Source organism: Chiloscyllium punctatum, chromosome 1 (assembly GCF_047496795.1).
Source record: "Chiloscyllium punctatum isolate Juve2018m chromosome 1, sChiPun1.3, whole genome shotgun sequence".
NCBI classification, from domain to species: domain Eukaryota; kingdom Metazoa; phylum Chordata; class Chondrichthyes; order Orectolobiformes; family Hemiscylliidae; genus Chiloscyllium; species Chiloscyllium punctatum.
Genome location: NC_092739.1, coordinates 91,194,039 through 91,217,429, shown reverse-complemented (window position 1 = coordinate 91,217,429; position 23,391 = coordinate 91,194,039). Strand labels below are relative to the sequence as shown.

The 23,391-nt window shown below is 41.5% G+C and overlaps 1 protein-coding gene across 2 annotated transcripts in view; it reads right to left on the bottom strand.

The window, feature by feature from the left end:
* The window catches only part of htr1aa (5-hydroxytryptamine (serotonin) receptor 1A a), an 84,436-nt gene extending 61,591 nt beyond the window's left edge, over positions 1-22,845 (bottom strand). For both annotated transcript variants that reach the window (XM_072570910.1, XM_072570940.1), the window contains exon 1: positions 22,725-22,845. The gene's annotated coding sequence lies outside the window, so the exon portion shown is untranslated. The remainder of the gene's footprint in view (positions 1-22,724) is intronic.
* Between the last annotated feature and the right edge of the window lie 546 nt (positions 22,846-23,391).

The following is a 23,391-nucleotide window of genomic DNA, read 5'->3' as shown; positions in this document are numbered from 1 at the left end:
TGATTTATATATATCTTTAATATAATATATTGTGATTTTTTTTGGTTGTTGAGTTATCAATGTGTGGGTTTTCTGTGTTATCTAAAATTAATAATAAACTTGACATTATTTCTGTTGCCACGGTGATTTCTCTTAAAACATCCTTTGAGTTTTAGCTTTAGAATTAATGATTTTATTTGTGTACATTGTGGGATTTTTTAAACCACACAATATTATCAATTTCAAATTTAGAAGGTGAGATGAGTTTTTTCCTTATTAAATTTTTTAAATTTTGCTTTTGTGGGATGCATTTGTCGCCTGTCCCTAGTTGCCCTTGAGAAAGTGGTGGTGAGCTGCCTTCTTGAACCGCTGCAGCCCACTTGCTGTGGGTTGACCCACAATGCCATTAGGGAGGAAATTCCAGGATTTTGACCAAGTGACAGTGAAGCAACAGCAATATATTTCCAAGTCAAGATGGTGAGTGACTTGAAAGGGAACTTGCAGGTGGTAGTATTCCCATATATTTGCTGTCCTTGTCCTTCTAGATGGAAGTGGTCATGGGTTTGGAAGGTGATGTCAGAGGATCTTTGGTGAATTTCTGCAGCACGTCTTGTAGTTAATACACACTGCTGCTATTGAGCATCGGTGGTGATGCTTATGGATGTAGTGACTATCAAGTGGGCTGCTTTGGCCTGAATAGTGTTGAGCTTCTTGATTGTTGTTGGAACTGCACTCATCCAGGCAAGTGGGGAGTATTCCATCGCATTTCTGACTTGTGCCTTGTAGATGATGAACAGGCTTTGAGGAGTCAAGAAGTGATTGACTCCTCAAAGTCTTTGACCTGCTCTTGTTGTCACTGTCTTTATGTGGTGAGTCCAAATGAGTTTCTGTCAATGATAACCCCCAGGATGTTGATAGTGGAGGATTCAATGATGCTAACACATTAAATGTCAAGAAGGGTGGTTAGATTGTGTCTTTATTGGTGATGGTCATTGCCTGGCATTTGTGTGGTACAAATGTTAATTGTCACTTGTCAGCCCAAGCCTGGATATTGTCCAGATCTTGTTGCATTTGAATAAGGCCTGCTTCAGTAACTGAGGAGTTGTGAATGATGCTGAACATTGTGGAATCATTGGATAACATCCTTACTTCACATTTTATGATGAAGGGAAGATCTTTGATGAAACAGCTGAAGATGGTTGGGCCTCAGACACTACCCTGAGGAACTCCTGCAGAGATGTCTTGCAGCTGAGATGATTGATCTCCAACAACCACAACCATCTTCTTATGTGTTAGGCATTACTCTAACCATCGGAGAGTTTGCCCCTGATGTCCATTGATTCTAGCTTTGTTGGTGTTCCTTGATGCTACAGTTGGTCGAATGCAGCCTTGATGTCAAGGGCTGTCACTCTCACCTCACCTCTGGAATTCAGCTCTTTTGTCAATGTTTGAACCTCAGCTGCAATGAGGTCTGGAGCTGAGTGGCCTTCGCTGAACCAAAACTGGACGTCACTGAGCAGGTTATTACTGAGCAGGTGCTGCTTGATAGCACTGTTGATCACACCTTCCATCACTTTACTGATGATCAAGAGTAGTCTGATGGGACAGTAACTGGTTGGATTTGTTCTGCTTGTTTAATGTGAGGGCGGGACTTAGTCTCCACAAGGACGCTGCGGTAGTCATTCTTACCGATGGCGTAATGGACAGATGTATCTGTAGCTGGCAGATTAGTAAGGATGAGGTCAAGTATGTTTTTCCCTCTTGTTGCATCCATCACCACCTACCACAGACCCATTCTAGCAGTTATTTCCTTTAGGACCCAACCAGTTCAATCAGTAGTACTGCTGCCAAGTCACTTCTGGTGGCGGACATTTGAAATCCTCCACTTAAACTATATTTTGTGCCCTAGCCATCCTCAGTGCTTCTTCTAAGTGTTGTTCAACATGGAGGAATATGATTTAATATTTAAAGGAAGCTTTCATAGCTTAGAGAATATTTTCAGTTTTTTTTAATGCAGTCCTGTGATGTACTTGTAAGTGGTACAGTAGCACAATGGTTCGCACTGCAACCTTACACTGCCAGATTCGATTCCAGCCTTGGGTAACTGTCTGTGTGGAGTTTGCATGTTCTCCTCATGTCTCCGTGGGTTTCCATTGGGTGCTCTGGTTTTCTCCCATTGTCCAAAGATGTGCGGATTACATGGAACGGCCATGCTAAATTGACCCCAATGTCCAGGGATGTGCAGGCTCGGTGGATTAGCCAAGGCATATATTGGGATATGGTAGGGGGGCTGGGTTTGGTGCTCTTCAGTGTGTCAGTGCAGACTTGATGGGCTGAATGGCTTCTTGCTATACTGTAGGAATTCTGTGATCAAATTCTATGATCAAGATGGCTGCATAGATCGAATGTTCTGAGAAAGGAAGGATAAAGTAAAAATAATTACTCCTGAGTAGAGTAAGCAATAGTCCCAGACCAGCAGTTTTGGGATATCTTTAATCTGGGATCTACAGTTTCTTCTTGGAGCTATTATCTGCGGTTCCAGGCTATAGGTTTGGTCACAAGTGACTTACACCTGCCAAAGTGTTAAGAAGTGGAATGTTATTGGGGTCTGAGTGATGTGGAAAGATATATATCATAATCAGGCCATCTTAATTCTGAGTTTATTTTGCTCCATCTTTTATGCTTGTCACAAGCAACATGGCGAGATTCTCACTGGGCAGGGCTGAGATACCAATTGGCTGTCATGAACACTTGTCAAATACCTTGATAATGACACAACAAATCTCATTAATATTCAGATCCATGTGTTATTAAACTCAAACGAAGATAGACATTGGGAAAGTTCAACAAGGAAATCAGTATGTGCCAGATAGAATCAACTCATTGACCATGCAGACAGACCTCCATACTGGACACTGGGCAACAATATCTCAGGGTGTGATGCATGTGCACCAGCCAATGCACTCCTACTCCAGGGACGTTGACAACTAGAAGCAGGCTACCCATCATGGCCATCTAACCTGCACCGATAGAGTGTATTGGAAGCACAGACATGCTTTGCAGATGGCACTGGCAAAAAGAATTGAAAGGTCAAACTAAACTAAACCACCTTCAAATGGGCTGAGAAGCAGATGGAAACAAAAGAGAAAATGCTGGAAAATCTCAGCAGGTCTGGCAGCATCTATAAGGAGAGAAAAGAGCTGACGTTCGACCCTTTGTCAAAGCTGAAGTGGCAGATGGAGTTTAATTCAGATAAATGCGAGGTGCTGCATTTTGGGAAAGCAAATCTTAGCAGGACTTATACACTTAATGGTGAGGTCCTAGGGAGTGTTGCTGAACAAAGAGAATTTGGAGTGCAGGTTCATATCTCCTTGAAATTGGAGTCGCAGGTAGATAGGATAGTGAAGAAGGCATTTGGTATGCTTTGTTTTATTGGTCAAAGTATTGAGTACAGGAGTTGGGAGGTCACGATGCAGCTGTACAGGACATTGGTTAGGCCACTGTTGGAATATTGTGTGTATCTCTGGTCTCCTTCCTATCGGAAATATGTTGTGAAACTTGAAAGAGTTCAGAAAAGATTTACAAGGATGTTGCCAGGGTTGGAGGATTTGAGCTATAGGGAGAGGCTGAACAGGCTGGAGCTGTTTTCCCTGGAGCATCAGAGGCTGAGGGGTGACCGTATAGAGGTTTACAAAATTATGAGGGGCATGGATAGGATAAATAGTCTTTTCCCTGGAGTCGGGGAGTCCAGAACTAGAGGGCATAGATTTAGGGTGAGAGGGGAAAAATATAAAAGAGACCTAAGGGGCAACTTTTTCACACAGGTATGGAATAAGCTGCCAGAGGAAGTATATGAATAGGGAGGGTTTGGAGGGATATGGGCCGGGTGCTGGCAGGTGGGACTAGATTGGGTTGGGATATCTGGTCGTCATGGACGGGTTGGACCGAAGGGTTTGTTTCCATGCTGTACATCTCTATGACTCTATGACTCTAAATATACCAAGGGGATAGCCTAGACCCTAACTTTTTCTCATTAAAAGCACATGTAAGATGCTGTGTTCCAGATGCAATTCAATTGGTTACACTACTTGGCTTTAAGCAAAACACACTTTAGTCTTATTCTACAGTTAAAGTACAACCAAATGAAAGAAGGATTGATCTAACTTTAACTCTATTGGAAAACTTAAAAGAATTATAGATTATGTAGCTATTAAACAGCAACTGACCAACATAATAAACACACCTTTGGCAAAGGCAAATTTAAAATAGATTGTTTCACATGTAATATGTCCAGTCCAGAAGGAAAGAACATCAAAAGAAAACTTTGGCAGAGAGAACTCAAACATTTTGCTGTAGTATAGAGAAATGTATGGCTGTTTCAAAACCCCAAAACTACTGAGAGCTAAACTAAAACCTTGGTTCTTTAGGACCCTGGCTTGACTTAGTCCCACTGCTTCTATTGTTCCAATTTTGAAAAAAAAAACCGAAGTCCTCACAAGCTGTTTACTTTATTGGCTTTGAACTACTCACTCCCTCTATCTCAATCTCTCATCATAAAAAAAGGACACTTTTAAAGGAATAGTACTGTCATAACAGAATTTGGCACCTCACTTACAGGCTGCAGTAAGCTGCACTTTAGGAATTTCATTTGCTGTCTTGGCAGTCATTCACTTAACACCAACCTGCATGTTTGCAGCATTGCTGTGCCAATTACACGACCAAGCAGTTTGCCTTGTTGCCAGGCAATCCTCAGTCTAAGGGGCACACATCTTGTTGTGTGGCAGTATGCTACTTTATTCTCATAGCTGCACCATGTGCCAGCAGTTTACATGTAATGTGCAGCAGGAAAGCAGACATGTATGTGGCTCTTAGAGAGCAGTCTTTACTCATGTCCATGGATAAGCTATCAATCTGTCATGGATGACGGATCCATCAATCTTTCATCGACTGTCATGGCACAGTAAGCCAAAAGCAACTTCCCATACCAGTCCAGAGAGTAAGCCATGGTCAGTCTCTTGGTTCCATAACACAACACCTAGGGGCTAGGACTAATAGTTTGGGGAGATGTATATGAATAAGTCAGAGGTCTGGGAAGTCCATTAGGTCGTGTTAGTCAAAGGGGTGTAGCACAGTCCAAAACATCAGAGGTAGAGGGAACAGGGAGTAGATGGTGTGGCTATAACTGTGCAGTCGCAGGTGGAGTCATCCAGCCAGGAACACCATGGCTTCAAGCCAGGTGAAGGAGGGGGTGATCTGTGTGTGACCACACTAGGCATGGTCACCTCATATGCCAGAATCTGGCTTGGAAGTGCAGGCAGATTTAGGCACAAGTATTCTGTGAGGACTTGGGGAAGTGGGAAGCCTATGGGGTTAACTGAATGGTCTGTTGGGAAGGATATGTGGATATTTGGGGGCTCACTAGAACATTCGGTCTAGAGTTGGAAACCACTGGAAGAAGAACACTCACTGTTGCCTTCCATCATCATGCAAATGGAAAATGTGCAATGAGGAAGAAAATGGCTGTGACCATATTTGAAGTGGGCGGGGCTAAGTGACTTGACCTGGGAGGGAAGGGGTTAAAGCATACACCTTTCAATAAGCATTTAAAGGGGAACAACATTAGTCACCAGCCCACGAAAAATAAGGCACACAGCCAAGCAGGCTGCTTAGTCAATCCTGTTACATTTTGGATTGTATAAGTTGGATATTTGTAAATCAGGGACCTTTGAATGTTTTGTGTGAGTGAGTGTCATAGCATTAAACTTCAAGGTGAGTACATAAAAAAACCATTATTTTTAAATAAACCCACAAAAGACTTGCTGCCAGTTATTCAAATTGTCCACACACTCAGGGGTTGAAAACTCACACATATCTGTCTCTGAAAAGCATTCTAATTATGATCATTTGGGAAGGGAGTAGAAAATTCAGCAATTCTGTCTTATCCTATCTATGACTTTTCGTATTCTGGTTTTATTACTGAATAGTGGAGCAATTAAGTCTGGAATTAAATTGTATTACTGAATGAGTAATCCAGAGATCCAGACGAATGATCCATCAATATAACTTTAAATTCCACCAAAAAAAAAGGGAATTTAGCTTCAACTAATTAAACAGCTGCAGAATGTAAAAGCTAGTTTCAGTAATGGTGAGCCTTGGACCACAATTTTGTAACAAAAATCATGTTTTTTCACTAATCCCTTTAGAGGAACGAATTTTACAGTCTTACCCTATATATGCTCCAAACCCTCAGAAATGGGTTACCTTTAATTGTGCTCTCAGATGACACAATAAGCTACTCAGTTGTATTCAAGAAGGTAGATCACTAATAGGCAGGTCGTCAGACTTTGCAAAGTGTCACATGCTCATTCATCCCTATGTCTGTGGCCTCCTCCAGCCCTGCAACTGTCCACGAAATCTGCATTTCTCCAATTCTGGCCTCTTGGGCATCCCAGGTTTAATTGCTCCACTATCAGCAGATGCCTTTACAGTTTGAAGCTCTGAAACTCTATCCCTAAATTTCTGAATCTCTCTGCTTCTCTTTCTGCCTTTAAACCATTGTAGCAAGTCTAATAGGAAGAATAGTCAGAGCAAGGTTAATGAATATGGTGGGATTGGCAGTTTGGAGTGTATTTACTTTAATGCAAGGAGTGTAACAGGTAAAGTAAATGAGCTTAGAGCCTGGATTGGTAAATGGGACTGTGATGTGGTAGCATCACTGAAACTTGGTGGAGAGAAGGGCAAGACTGGCAACTTAATGTTCCAGAGCTTAGATGTTTCAAGTGTGATAGGTGTAAAAGGGTTTGGGAAGTTGCATTACTGACGGGCGTAAAAGGGGTGAGGCTGTTGTATTACTGATTAAGAAGAATGTCACAACCATATTGAGGACATCTTGGAGGGCTCATCCAGTTAGGCTATTTGGGTATGAAAGATGCAATCATAATCATAAGGTTATACTATAGGCCTCCCAATAGCCAGTGGGAGATAGAGGAACAGATATGTAACCAAATCAGGAAAAGATATGAAAACACTAGGGTTGTTGTAGTGGGTAATTTTAATCTCTGCTACTTTGACTAGGACTTCCTTAGTGCCAGGGGCTAAAAAAAGAGCAGAATTTGTTAGGTACATCCCGGAAGGTTTCTTGAAACAATAGGTAGATAGTCCAATTAGGGAAAGGGTTGTACTGGAACTTGTATTGGGGAATGAGCCTGACCAGGTGATCAAGTTTCAGTGGGGGAGCATTTTAGGAACAGTGATGATAACTGAGTAAGTTTAAAGATAGTTATGGATAAGGAGAAGACTGGTCCTTGCGTGAAAGTGCAAAATTGGGAGAAGGCTAAACACAACAGTATTAAGCAGGAGCTGCAGAAATTTGATTGGGGACAGCTGCTTAAAGGTAAATCCACATCTGACATGTGGGAATCTTTGAAAGGAATTCAGAAGCAGCAGGTTCCTGTGAGAATGAAAGATCAGGATAGCAAGATTTGAGAACCTTGGATGACAAGAAAAAGAAAGCATATGTAAAGTTTAGGAAACTGAAATGAAACAAACAACTTCAGGAATATAAAAGGATCATAAAAGGACTTAAACAAGAAATTGGGTGGGCCAGAAGGGGCCACAAAATATCCTGAAAAAGGATTACACCCCAAAACATTGGCTTCTCCACCTCATGATGTTGCCTGGCCTGCTGTGTTCTTCCAGCTTCCAGCTTGTCCATGAAATGTCCTTGGCAAGTAAGATTAAGGCAAATCCCAAGATGTTTTATACATATATTGGGAGCAAGACAGAACTAGGGAAAAGGTAGGTGCACTCAAGGAGAAAAGGGAGAATTTATGCAATGAACCAGAGGATGTGGATGAGGTCCTGAATGAGTATCGGTGTTCTCTCAGGAGAAGGACATGGATAATGGTGAGATTAGGGAGGGGGATATTAATATTCTGGGGCATGTCGATATTAGGAAGGAGGTGGTACTGGGTGTCTTGAAATGTTTAAGTTAGATAGGTCCCCAGGGCTTATGGCATCAGTCTTAGGTTACTGAAGAAGGCAAGGGAGGAGATTGCTGAGGCTTTGCAAAGATCTTTATATCTTCTTTAGGCAGGAGCAAGGTCCCAGAAGACTGGAAAATAGCCAATATTGTTTCTTTGTTTAAGAAGGGCAACAGGAATACTCCAGGACATTATGAGCCTTAAATTAGTGAGGTAGGGAAATCATTGGAGAAACTTTTTTAGGGACAGGATTTACTCATGTTTGGAAAACAATGGAGTTATGAGAGATGGTCAGCATGGTTTTATGCAAGGAGAGGTCTTGTTTCGCAAACTTGATTCATGAAAGTGAAGAAAATGATTGGTAAGGGAAGGGCAGTGGATGTTATCTGCATGGACTTTAGTAAAGCATTTGATGACATTCCTCATGATAGGCTGATCCTGAAGATTAAGTCTTATGGGATCCACAGTGAGTTGGTAAGTTGGATACAAAATTGACTTAGTCATAGAAGACAGAGTATAGTTCCAGAGGAGTGTTGTTTGCCTAAAAATCTGTGACCAGTGGTGCCCCACAAAGGTCAGTATTGGGACCTCTGTTGTTTGTAATATGTATAAATGACTTAGGTGAAAATGAAGGTGATCTGATAGGTAAGTTTGCAAATGACATGAATATTGGTGGTATTGTGGATAGTAAGGAAGGTTGTTGAAGGTTGAAGCAAGATACAGATCAGTTGGAAAGTTGGGCAGAGAAATGGCAAATGGTGTTTAATCTGGACAAGTAATGGATGATGCATTTTGGGAGGTCAAACGCAAGAAGAAACTATACAGTTAATGGCAGGACCTTCAACAGCATTGACGTACAGAGGGATCTTGGGGTCCATAGCTTCTGAAAATAGCAATATAAGTGAATAAAATGGTAAAGAAGACTTGCCTTCATCATTTGGGGCATTGAACACAAAAGTTGATAAATCATGTTGCAGCTGTATAAGACTTTACTTCAGCCACATTTGGAATATCATTTTCAATTCCAGTCACCACACTGTTGGAAACATGTGAAGGCTTTGCAGAGGGTGCAAAAGAGTTTTGTCAGGATGTTTCCTGGGTCAGAGGGAATTAGCTATAAGGAGAAGTTGGTCAAACTAGAATTGTTTGCACTAGCGCATCGAAGGCTGAGGAGTGACCTAATAGAAGTATATAAAATCTATTCCAGAATATTGAGGGAAGCAAGAGAAAAAAAAATTGCTAGAGCATTGACAGATATCTTTGCATCCTCTTTGGCCCCAGGTGAAGTCCCAGAGGATTGGAGAATAGCCAATGTAGTCCCATTGTTTAAGAAGGGTATCACGGATAATCCAGGAAATTACAGGCTGGTTATCTTCACATCAGTAGTAGGGAAATTATTGGAAAAGATTCTCAGGGTCAAGACCTATATACATTTAGAAGCAAATGGATTTATTAGCAATAGACAGCAAGGTTTTGTATGGGGGTGGTCATGCCTCAGTAACTTGATCGAGTTTTTTGAGGAGGTGATGAAGATGATTGATGAAGGACAAGCGGTTGATGTTGTCTACATGGACTTCAGTAAAGACTTTGACAAGGTCTCTTGTGGCAGACTGTGAGAAAAGGTGAAGTCACATGGTATCAGGAGTGAGCTGGCAAGATGGATACAGAACTGGCTTGGTCATAGGAGATAGAGGGTAGCGGTGGAAGGATGCTTTTTGGAGTGGAGGGCTCTGACTAGTTGTTCTCCACAGGGATCAGTGCTGGGACCTCTGCTGATCATGATCTACATAAACGTTTTGGATGAAAATGTAGCTGGCGGGCGTTACAAAAACTGGTGGAGTTGGGGATAGTGAGGAGGATTGTCAGAGGATATAGCAGGGTATAGATCAGGTGGAGGCATCGGCTGAAAAATGGCAAATGGAGTTTAATTTGAGTTTAATTTAAAATGTGAGGTGATGCATTTTGGAATGTCAAGTACAAGTGGAAGTTATACAGTGAATGGCAGAACACCTCCAAGTATTAATATACAGAGGAATCTGGGTGTGGAGGTGCACAGATCATTGAAGGCTGCAGTGCAGGTAGATAAGGTAGTTTAAAAAAAGCTTGCTTTGATTGGAATGGGCATTGGGTATAAGGATAGACAAGTTATGCTGCTGCTTTAAAAACTTCAGTTAGGCTGCAGTTGGAATATTGTGTACAATTCTGGCCACCACACTACTAGAAGAATGCGGATGCTTTCGAGAGGGTACAGAAAAAGTTTACCAGGTTATTGCCTGGTATGGCAGAAATTAGCTATTAGGAAAGGTTAGATAGACAGGGTTTGTTTTCACTCGAACACAGGAGGTTGAGGGGCAACCTAATAGAAGTTTATAAGATTGTGAATGGCATGGATAGAGTGGGAATGGAAAGTATGAGGCTTTTTTCCCAGGGAGGAGGGGACATGAGCTCAAGGTGTCGGGGGTGGGGGTGAGGGGGGGTGGGGGGGAAATGTCTAAAAGAGATGTGCGAGACAAGTTTTTCACACAAAGGGTGGTGAGTGCCTGGAACATGCTGCCAGAGGAGGTGGTGGAAGGAGACACAATAGCAGCATTCAGGAAGCACCTGGACAAATACATGAATAAGAAGTCATGATTTGGAGATGCCGGTGTTGGACTGGGGTGTACAAAGTTAAAAATCACACAACACCAGGTTATAGTCCAACAGGTTTAATTGGAAGTGCACTAGCTTTCGGAGCAACGCTCCTTCATCAGACAATCACCTGATGAAGGAGCGTCGCTCCGAAAGCTAGTGTGCTTCCAATTAAACCTGTTGGATTATAACCTGGTGTTGTGTGATTTTTAAATGAATAAGAAGAGAATAGAGGAATGGATGAACAGAGGGATCTTGGTGTCGATGTACACAGATCTCTGAAAGTTGCCACCCAGGTAAATAGTGTGGTGAAGAAGGCATATGGCGTACTGGCTTTTATTGGCAGGGGAATTGAGTTCCGGAGTCCTGAGGTCAGGCTGCAGTTGTATAAGACTCTGGTGCGGCCGCATCTGGAGTATTGTGTGCAGTTTTGGTCACCATACTATAGGAAGGATGTGGAGGTACTGGAATGGGTGCAGAGGAGGTTTACCAGGATGTTGCCTGGTATGGTAGGAAGATTGTATGAGGAAAGGCTGAGGCACTTGGGGCTGTTTTCATTGGAGAAAAGAAGGTTTAGGGGTGACTTGATAGAGGTGTACAAGATGATTAGGGGTTTAGATAGAGTTGACCATGAGAACCTTTTTTCACGTATGGAGTCAGCTTTTACGAGGGGGCATAGCTTTAAATTAAGGGGTGGTAGGTATAGGACAGATGTTAGGGGTAGATTCTTTACTCAGCGAGTCGTGAGTTCATGGAATGCTCTGCCAGTAGCAGTGGTGGACTCTCCCTCTTTATGGGCATTTAAATGGGCATTGGATAGGCATATGGAGGATAGTGGGCTAGTATAGGTTAGGTGGGCTTGGATTAGCGCAACATCGAGGGCCAAAGGGCCTGTACTGCGCTGTATTTTTCTATGTTCTATGTTCTATGTTTCTATGAATCCTGTAAGTGAAGCCAGTTTTAGTTTGGAAGGGCAAAATGTATCAGCACAGGCTTAAAGGGCCGAAGGGCCTGTTCCTGTGCTGTATTGTTCCTTGTTCTTTGTTCTTCTAAGAAGTATTTAGACAGCCACTTGAACAGGGATAGAATAAAGAGTTATGGACCATGTGCAGACAGATGAGATTAGTTTAGAATGGCATCATGGTCATCACAATTGTGGTGGGCCAAAGAGCCTATTCTAGTGCTTTACTGTTCTATGTTCTGCTGCTTTAAATTTATCTCTTTGCTCAAGCTTTTAGTCACTTGATGGAACATTTCCTTATGTAATTCTGTGTCTAATTACAGGTGATAATGTTCCTGTGAAGCAATTAGGTACTTTTCACTGCATTATAGGTGTTGTAGAAATGGAAATTGTCATTGGCATCACAGAATCACAGATCTGTTATGGCACAGAAGCAGCTTATTGTAGTGCTGGAAAACCATTTTAAAATGTCATCAATGCAATTTAGCAATTAGTACTTTGATCAATATATTCAAGTTTCCCAGTGTAAAAATATTCAATGCAATGTCTGAGCTTTGCCTGAGATGAAATGAATTTATGATGTGCACTGTGATAGACAGACTACGTTAGGGAAATAATCAATTTTTAAATAATTGGGTTTTCTGCAGTGTTCTTTACTAAATTAATTGGATCTCTCAGCTACCAATTGAAAATAGCCCAGGGCTTGTCAACTCTGTCTACTTTTCTTTTGCTTTATTTTGTTTTTTCTATCTTCTCTCAATTTCTTTCTCTTCTATTTTCTTTTACTTACCTCTTACCTCTTACTGAAGACCTCGGTCACAATGATGGCATCAGTGGTAGTGAGTGGGCCCAGCAGCGCAGACTCGAGTAGGCCCAGCATTGTGGACTCATGGCAGCAGGGTCAGAGGTGAGTTTACAGGCAGCTTCTGCATCAACAAGGCAGTTCTAATGTCAACTCATTTCTGCTAATGTGGAGGCGGGTTTGAGTTCCTGGTAGCATCTGTGTCCAATGCAGATTCAAGGAAGCAGCAGCAGAGGTGAGTTTGGACCCAGTGCGAAACCTGGCAGCATCAGCAGTGGCTGCATCATTGACATGGGCCCAAAGCCAACTTCTAGTGGCAGTGGTGTTGAGTTTGAGCCAGTGTGGTACGTGGCAGCATCTGTGGCATCTGCATTGGTGAGATCCATTGAGGACTCAGAGTGGTGAGGGCATCGATGGTGGTGAGATGGTGCTGAAGACTATCATTCCAGCAGCAGTGACATGGTGAAGGGGATTCATGGACCCACGGTCCATGGCAGAGCACTCAACAACAAAGTTAGATAATTTCTTTATTTCTTCATTCTTCTGCTTTTGTATTCTATGTTTTGGTTCGTTTTCTGTGTTTTAACATAGTGCTGGAGAGTGGCAATACTGTACAACACTTCGCTATATTTTGTAACAAAATAAACGTGACAATAAATAAATTAAATCAAATCCAAATGTATAGGTATAAGTTAGAAATTTAGATACAGAGGAGGGGATAAAGTACAAAAGAGGCAACCATGAATAAATGCAATTACAGACATTTTATTTACTTTTTTCAGTTTTATAAGCAGCAAAAATTAGATTCTTGTTTTTTTTCGATAGTCAGTCAGTAGATGTAGCATGTATTATAAAATTATTCATTGGAGAAAAGCAGAGCAAAATGAACAATTAGTACATATAAAACTTGAATAATTTATTCTTGCATGTGTTGTTTAAGTGAGATGTCCTAATTATGTAGGTAAATATAAGTTACTTAAGATATGTTAAGGCTTAATATCATGTGTTAATACAATACTTTTCACAAAAAGAAGACAAGCAAGCATACGCAATCCAGTACAAAGAATCACTGGACCAGAATGTGTACAAATCCTAATAACAGGAACTGAATGGTCTAGAGGTGTTAGGTTAGCTCAGTCGAACTCAATAATCGATGAGAGTTTCAGGTGCAGAGAATCCCTGCAGTGAGGAAAGAGGCCTTTCAGCCCATTAAGTCTGCACTCTCCCTCCAAACAGCATGCCGCCCAGACCTTGCTATCCCACCTTATCCTACAATCCCACATATACCATGGCCAATCCACCTAACCCACACATCATTGGATTGTGGGAAGAAAAGGGACCACTCAATGGAAATCCACTCAGACATGGGGAGAAAGTGCAAATTCCACACAGATAGTCACCCAAGGTTGAAATTAAACCTGGGTCCCTGGTGCTGTGAACTTCCATGCCACTCCTGTTAATCAAGGTTTGTGTAAAGATTTGGGTGCTGGTTGTCGTGGTTTGGGTATGTTCGCCGAGCTGGGAAGTTGATTTGTAGATGTATTGTCCCTTGTCTAGGTGTCACCTTCGGTGCTTTGGAGCTTCCTGTGAAGCACTGCTGTACTGTCTTCTGGAATTTATTTGGTTCCGTTTCTGCTGCTTTCTTTGCCAGTTCTGGTTGTTCGTTGTAGTGGCTGGTATATTGGGGAGTGGGGGGGGGGGGGGGGGGGGGGGGTGGTCTAGGTCTATGTACTTGTTGATGGAGTCTGTGGCTGAGTGCCATGCTTCTAGAAATTCTCTGGCTGTCCTCTGTTTAGCTTGTCCTATAATTATTGTGTTGTCCCAGTTTTCCTTTTGTTACAACATTTTGCTAGCATGTTAATGCTGTTCCAAATGTATCTGCAACAATGCCACATGCTCCTTCCAGTGTGGGAGAGGGAGATAGGATGTCCCAAGTGGGTCAAGGACAGAATATATTTAGCTATAAATGGGATCTGCAAGGAATAATTGTTTGATGTAGTTTAGGGGCCACCAACCGATGGAAAAGATGTTGAGGAACAAATATTCAAAGCAATTGCAGAGGCATATAGTGACAACCAGAACTACACAAGAGTATTGCATCTGTGTAAATTTGTAACAAGACTTCCTTACTCCTATATTCTATGCTCTGGCTAATGAAGGCAAATATTCCTTCTGCCTCCTTCATCACCCTGTCTACCTGTGCTGATACCTTCAGGGATCTATGGACTGGTATGCCAAGTTCCCTTTTGTTCCTCATCATTCCCTCGGAACCTAATATTCATTGTGTAGATCCATCCCTTATTAAACCTCCCAAACTGTATCAACTCAAACTTAGCGGGATTAAATTCTACCTGCCATTGCCCTGCTCAGTTTCCCAGCTGATCGATATCAGACTGTAGCCTAAGACCATTCTCCTCACTATCAACAACACTATCCATAGCAAGTTTTGAGAAGATTTGTAGCTCAGGTTGAGGTTTTGGATGTAGGTTTGCTCACTGAGCTTGAAGGTTCATTTCCAAATGTTTTGTCACTTCAGTGGGCCTCAGGCGAAGCACTGCTGAAAATTCCTATTTTCTACTTATATGTTTGGGTTTCTTTCAGTTGGTGATGCCATTTCCTGTGGTGATGTTATTTCCTGTGGTGAAGTCACTTCCTGTTCTTTTTCTCAGAGGGTGGTAGATGGGGTCTAACTTGATGTGTTTGCTGCTAGAGTTCCAGTTGGAATGCCATGCTTATAGGAATTCTTGTATGTATCTTTGGCTTGTCCTAGGATGAATGTGTTGTCCCAGTCCAAGTGGTATCCTTCCTCATCTGTATGTGAGGATACTAGTGAGAGAGGGTCATGTCTTTTTGTGGCGAGTTGGTGTTCATGTATCCTGGTGGCTAGTTTTCTGCCTGTTTGTCCAATATAATATTTGTTACAGTCCTTGCACAGTATTTTGTAAATGACATTAGTTTTGCTTGTTGTCTATATAGGGTATTTCAAGGAAAACAACAACAAACCGCCTTTCCTAGATGTCACAGTAGAGCGAACAGCCAATGGGGAACTTCAAACCAGCGTCTTCAGAAAAACAACACATACAGACCAAAATATTGAACTATAGAAGCAATCACCCCAGCACCCACAAACAAAGCTGTATCAGAACATTATTTCAATGAGCCAACACACACTGCAGCACAGAGGAACTACGCAGAGCAGAGGAAAATCACCTATACCGTGTATTCAAAAAGAATGAGTACCCAATGAACACAGTCTGCCGATTTCTCAGCAACAAACCCAAGCAAGCAGACAAAACATGTCCAGAAACCCTAGCCACTCTCCTCTACATCAAAGACATCTCTGAAATGACTGCCAGACTACTCAGACCCCTTGGCATCAGGGTAGCCCACAAACCCACGAACACACGAAAACAGCAGCTAATGAACTTGAAAGACCCTATAAAGACAACAAGCAAAACTAATGTCATTTACAAAATACCATGCAAGGACTGTAACAAACACTACATTGGACAAACAGGCAGGAAACTAGCCACCAGGATACATGAACACCAACTAGCCACAAAAAGACATGACCCTCCCTCACAACACATCCATCCTAGGACAAGCCAAACAAAGACACGTACGAGAATTCCTAGAAGCAAGGCATTCCAACCAGAACTTGATCAAAAAACACATCGAGTTAGATCCTATCTACCACCCCCTGAGAAAAGGAACCGGAAGTGATTTCACCACATGAAATAACATCACCACAGGAAATGACATCACCAGCCCAAAGAAACCCAAACATATAAATAGAAAGCAGGAATTTTCAGCAGTGCTTTGCCTGAGGCCCACTGAAGATGTTACCAAGTAGGGTGACAAAACATTTGGAAATGAACCTTCAAGCTCAGTGAGCAAACCTACATCCAAACACTACCAATTTTCATGTCATCTGTAAACTTACTAATTATACCCTCTACATTCACATTTAAGTCATTCACATACATAGCAAACAACAGAGGTCCCAACACCAATCCCTGTGATACATCACTGGTCACAAGCTTCCAATCACAAGACAACCCTCCACCATAATCCTTTGCCTCCTATTTGTTATCTTGCCAACTTTCCTTGGATCCCATGGGCTCTTACCTTTAGGACGAGTCTTCCATATGGGATCTTGTCAAAGGCCTTAATGAAGTCCACGTAAACCACATCAACTGTACTACCCTCATCAGTATATTTAGCAATGTTTATTAAAAAAACTCAACTAAATTAGTCCGACAGGAACTTCCTCTAACAAATCCATGCTGACTATCCCTGATCAATCGTCGTCCTTCGAGTATTGACTAATCCTGTCCTTCAGAATTGTTTCCAATAATTTCCCTAGCACTGACACCAAACTAACTGGTCTGAAGTTACCTAGCCTATCCTTGCTGCCATTCTTAAACAAAGACATCACATTAATTATCCTCCAGTCATCTGACACTTCACCTGTGTCTAGCGAAGTATTAAATATCTCTGCCAGGACCCCAGCAATCCTGTTCCTTACCTCCCATAGCATCCTTGGATACATCTCATCAGGCCCTAGTTATTTATGCACCTGTATGCCTGCTAAAACATTCAATACCTCCTCCTTTTCAATCTTATTATGTTCTAGAACCTCATAATCTGAACTGAAGTCCCCAGATACAATATCTCTCTCCTCGTGAATACAGTTGAGAGATATTTGTTAAGACTTACCCACATCCACTGGCTCCACACATAGGTTGCCCCTTTGGTCTCTAATAGGTCCCACTCTTTCACTGATAATCCTCTTACACCAAATTAGACAAAGGAGTGCAAGTGAAGATGATCTCTTTGGATTTCCAGAAGGCCTTTGACGCAGGAGACTGTTAAATAATTTAAGAGTCCATGGTATTAGGGGCAAGGTACTGGCATGGATAGAGGATTGGCTGGCAGGCAGACAACAGAAAGTGGGAATAAAGGGGTCAATGCAAGATTGAGGGCTGAAATGCTTGTACTGCGCTGTAATGTTCTATGTTGCATGATCTTTTTTTAGGATGGCAGCTGATGACTAGTGGAAGTCTGCAGGAGTCTGTGTTGGGCCCACAACTATTCATGTTACACATTAATGATCTGAATGAAAGAACTGAGGGTATTGTTGCTAAGTTTGGAGATGACACAAAGGTAGTTGGAGGGGTAGGTAGTGTTGAAAAAGCAGGGAAGCTTCAGAAGGACTTGGATAGGTTAGGAGAGTGGGAATAGAAGTGGTAGATGGAATACAATGTGGGAAGATGTGAGGCTATGCACTTTGGTAGGAAGAATAGAGGTGTAGACTATTCTCTAAATAGGGAAATATGAAGCACAATGGAGCCTTAGTCCAGGATTCTCTTCAGGTTAATGGCAGATTCAGTTGGCAGTAGGAAGGCAAATGCAATGTCAGAATTCAATTCAATAGGACTAGAATAAAAGAACAGGGGTGTACTGCTGAAGGTGTGTAACAATCTGGACAGAATGCATTTGGAATAATGTGAGTAGTTTTGGGCCCCCTATCTAATGAAGGGTGTACTGGCCTTGGAGGGGATCCAGAAGATGTTTACAAGAATGATCCTGGGGATGAAAGGCTTGTCGTTATGAGGAAACTAGTTGAGGACTCTGGATCTGTATTCTGTGGAGTTGAATTGGATGAGGAAGGGTCTCACTGAAATTTAAGAATACTGAGAGGCCTCAGGAGATCGATTGGACGTGGAAAAGATGTTTCTACTAGTAGGAGGTACTAGGACTTGGATAGAGCTTCTGAGCAAAGGAATAACACTTTCGAGCTCAGAAGTGGAGGAATTTCTTCGGCCAGAGTTCTGTGGAACTCATTGCTGCAGAGGGCTGTGGAGGCCAAGTCATTTTGTGTATCTAATATAGAGAGAGATAGGTTTTTGATTGGGAAAGGGAATCAACGGTTACAGGTGAAGGCAGGAGAGAAACATATCAGCCACAACAGAATAGGGGAGCAGACATGATGGGCCAAATGACCTCATTCGGCTCCTATATCTTGAGATCTGATAGTCTCATGGTCTCTCTTGCTGACCGCATGTCTGAACTTTCTGTTTGAACTTCCAGTTCTGAGGAAGGGTCACTCGACCCAAAACATTAACTCTGATTTCACTCCTCAGATGCTGCCAGACCTGCTGAGCTTTTCCAGCAATTTCTGTTTCTGAACCTTCTGGATTTGTTTGTATAGGGTGATATGGATGGGGCATAGTGAATAAATGGGGATGAGGCTTTTTAAGGGAGTAGGGTTGGATGCACATTTTCTATTTGATAGCATTGGAATTCCCAGGCAGGCCTTTCACCCAGGTAAAAACAATAACTGCAGATGCTGAAAACCAAATACTGGATTAGTGGTGCTGGAAAAGCACAGCAGTTCAGGCAGCATCCAACCTGCCTCTGCATTTGGAAATATACTCAATTCTCCATGGACAACCCAACTACAGTCTATTTAGATCACTGGGAACTCTATTGATCGATTTCTAAAATTTGTAGTTAAAGCCCTATAGCAAGAACGGGGAAGAGATCAGAAATAAATAATCCTTTAGTTTGCTATTTCTTTTTCCCAATTGCTGTATTAAATTTTTTAAAAAGTGATTGATTTCTCTTTCTTTTTATATCCTCAAGACATATCACACTTCTGTTGAGTATTTTTGTGCCAAGTGAAGTTTTAGGTTCAAGACAGATGAATCGAGGCTTATTTTTTAAAATAGCACAACTTATTAGACTTTATATAAAATACAGTGGTACATTGCAAGCTTATGTCAGCCTGTGATTTGTAGTTACATTAAATAAGAACCAATCTATCTTCTTTGAGATTTCATGGTCGTGTACTCTCTTTGTCTTTCTGAGTCGCAAATTCCAGTGCATTTCTTCCATTGTTTGTTCTGGACTGTTCTAACTTTGCCCACACTGTGGTATTTATACCTATTTATGCATATGTACAGTTTTGTGACATTAAAGCAAGGCTGCTCCAGGGTCCTATTACCCTTGCAAAACAATACTAGTCTAGAGTCCCCATCAAAGGAAACAGTTTCTCAACATCTACCCTGCCAAAGAGTTTTGCATGCTTTAGTGATATTGCCTCTCATCCCTTCTAAATTCCAAAGAATATAGGCTCAGTTCAGTCTATGCAATTTCTACTGAGGATCTTTCGGTTCAATATGTAACACCCTTCCTTCGAAGCTAGAAACATGAGGTTCAGATCCCAGTCCAGGACTCATTGGACATAGGGGGGAAATTCATATTGTGGATTAACTGATAGATAATCAACCTTTAATGCTTCCTTGCTATTTTCTAAGGGATTAAAAATTCATGTGTGAAGAGATAAAACAAATTTAATCCCTCTTTACAGGGCAATCCCACATTTCAGTAACCAGCCTAGTGAACTTAAGCATGCACCCTGAAGGTATAATTTCTGTTTCATAACACTGTGGAAACTATATCTAATAATTTTAGGAATTTCTGTGTCTTATTGCCATAATAGACTGCAGTTTTGCATGCTACTGATCATTAAAAAGATTTGTTCTTGGGTTATCAATGTCACTGGCTAGGTCAGTATTTGTTATGCATAATTACTTGAGGGAAGGTATCAGTGATGAGATTAGAGTGGTGCTGGAAAAGCACAGCAGGTCAGGCAGCACTCGGGGAGCAGGAAAATTGGCGTTTCGGGCAAAAGCCCTTCATCAGGAATGAGTCAGAACATTGAAGAATGAGAAGCAACGTTATTGAAACGTAAAACATTCTTAAAGAATTTGACAGGATAGATGCAGAAAGCTTCTTTACCACTATGGAACAGTTTACGACCGGAGGGCATAATCTCAGAATAAGGGGTTGTACATTTAAGACAAAGATGAGGAGGAATTTCTTCTCTCAGAGGGGAATGAATCTGTGGAAATCTTTACCACAAAGGACAGTTAAGGCCAACTCATTAGTATATTCAAAGTTGGGACAGACAGATTTTTAATCAGTGAGGGAACCAACGGTTATGAGGAAACAAAAGGAAAGTGGACTTGAGGGTTATCAGCCATGATCTCACTGAATGGTGCAGCAGACATAATAGGCTGAATGGCCTGCTTCTACTCCTAAGCCTTTTTGTCTATGCCTAGAGCAAATCACACACGATCCTGTTGAATGGCAGAGCAGAATGGAGGTGTGGAATGGCCTATTTGGGCTCCTATTTCTTATGTTCTTATGACAGAGTTCCTGTGCAGCATCCATGATTGTGTAGCCAAGTTTCAAACGAACACCATCTGCAAGTTCACTGACCACATCACCATCGTAGGACACATACCTAACAACGACAAGTCAAAATACAGAAGGGAGATAGTGGGCTTGGTGAGGTGGTGCAATGAGAACAACCTCTCTCTCAACCTCAGCAAAACTAAAGAACCTGTTAATTGACTTCAGAAAGAAAGGAGGAGAACATGCCCCGTCCACATAACGGAGCTGAGGTTGAGAGGTTGGACAGTGTTAAGTTCCTCAGAGTGACAATAACCGACAACCTGTCCTGGAATTCCCATGTAAATGCAATGGCCATGCAGGCACAACAATGCCTCTTCTTCCTCAGGTGGCTCAGGAAATTTGGCATGACTGTAAGGACCCCCATCAACTTTTATAGATGCACCATTGAAAGCATACTGTCCAGGTGCATAATGGTCTGGTATGGCAACTGCTCTGCCCAGGTCCGTAAGAAACTACAGAAGGTGGTGTGCACAGCCCAGACCTTCACAGAAGCCAACTTTCCAACCATGGACTCCTTTTACATGGCTCTCTGCTGCAGAAAGGCTGCCAACATCATTAAAGACTCATCGCACCCAGTAATGATCTCCTACAACCTCTTTTGTCAGGCAGAAGATACAGAAGCTTGATTGCAGGCACAAGTAGGTTCAGGAACAACTTCTTCCCAGCCATTATTAGACTGATGAATGGACTCTCCAGCCTCAAATAATGCTGGTCTTGCTAACGTTGATCCCGTCTAGTGCATATCCTGTGCAACATACTTGTATGCTTCTGTCAAAGTCTTTTTGACCTGTACTCCTTGCTTACTACGATCTGTCTGTGCTGCTCATAAACAAAGCTTTTCACTGTGTTTTGGTACATGTGACAATAAATCAATCTATCAATCAACCAATTCAACATACGTGCAATCATTAGGCTAAGGTTCTAAGATTCAGGGGTGATCATTGATTTCTTTTATACTCTTGCAGCAGAGTTCTGGGAATTAAATTCCTGCCATTGACCTTCTCAGCAAGCGAAGGTGTTGCGCATACAGCCACATGAGGAACAGAATCTTCTGGATTCTCCAGTTGTTCTATCTGTGTCTTTTGTAAACCAACGGTGAATGACAATTCCCTGCAATTTGCAGCCAGAGTTCAGCTCCCTTTTTAAGCAGTGCTTGCTATGTACAAATAGCATCATTCAAGACTGACTTCCAACCAGCAGCCCCAACACCGTCATTACCTTTCCCACCCCATCAATAAAAAGCATGGATAGAACTCAGTCCACATTTGACTCATTACAGTGAGCTGTCAGCATTGATTTCTCAAGGTCTATAACACAGAAGGCACCCATCCCTTACAATCTTGACTTTTATTCAAGCAAAATCTTTAGACTGGTGTCTCCTATTCAGAAACATTCCTTTTGTTCATAAAACAATGGTTGTTTTCTAGCCATTGGTGGTTAGTTACCGAGAGCTCTTTGAGACAGAACTATATAAAATATCCTCCTGCTACTGACAGGAGTAAAACAATCTAAGAAAAGCCAACACACTTAATAATCAAACACAAAACTACAGGAATCTCAAAAATGCTACGTCTTAATCAAAGATGTTTATAGCTGATGTCCAGCGAAAAGCACCATTGAAACAATCAATTTACTCCTGAACACCTAGGTCAGTGCACATTTTTTCAAAAATTATCAACACAGAATAATTTAACTGTATCAAAGAGCAGACTGTAAAAGAAAATAGATCAGAAAGAAATAACATCTCTTGGTTTATGTAACAATTTTGTGACATGAATGTCGCACTTGCCAAACCTTTGGCTGCAACGGAGACATACGACATGGAGGTCTATAAAATAACCAATAGAATTTTGAAAAATAAAGACAATGTGTTATTGTTGTAACATAACAACAGAGAATTAGAAAGCCAGAACTTAACACTCTCTGACTGAAACAAAAACAAACAAATTGAGAAAATTAAGAGAGTAGTATCATTGATTTTTCTTTTTGCAAATATCCATTCATTGGCTTCAAAACTGTGTTGCATATTATAACATACAGAATTACAAACAAGCCAGTTCCCTTGTTCTATTAACAAACAAACCGTGTACTGCCTAGACAGACTTACCTGCCACTTTCTTGAAGAGGACCAACATTCATCATGAGCAGTCCACTTGAATGCACACTGATTACTTGCTGGAGTTTTGAAGACTATCAAAGAGCTGTTCAAATAAATAGAAACAAAGTGAGGCCTCCCACACACAGCAAGTGAGTGGGAGAACTGCAAATATTCTTTGTGCCATACGCAGACACGTACATTTGCAGAACAAACCATTCAGGAAAAAAGGGCACAAAAACACACAGTGAATTTACTGTTAGAGGAAGGGAATATGTCCATTAAAGCTTCAATATGATCACTGCTGAAATTTGTGTTTAAAGGTTAATATTTTACATTAGGTGGGATGTTAATTGAAATGAATCATCAAAATGATCAGGCATTGGGAAAGAAAGTCCTTTATAAGATCCTGTTACCTTTCCTAATTTGTGACTGAGGAACCACTGTGATGTCAACTAATTGAATAACCTCCTATGAGTATTCTATGTCTGTGCTGGCATTTCAAACACAAAATGTTTGCAGCATCAAAGGTTACCAAGAAGATCAGAATGGCACAGCACTACATCAGTCAATTAGTCAATCAATTAGAACTATGTATAGTTTATATCATCTTGGAACCAAGAGTGACCGTCTTTTCCAGACTTTTGTCAATGTCATTCTTGGTGAAATATTAGGAAGA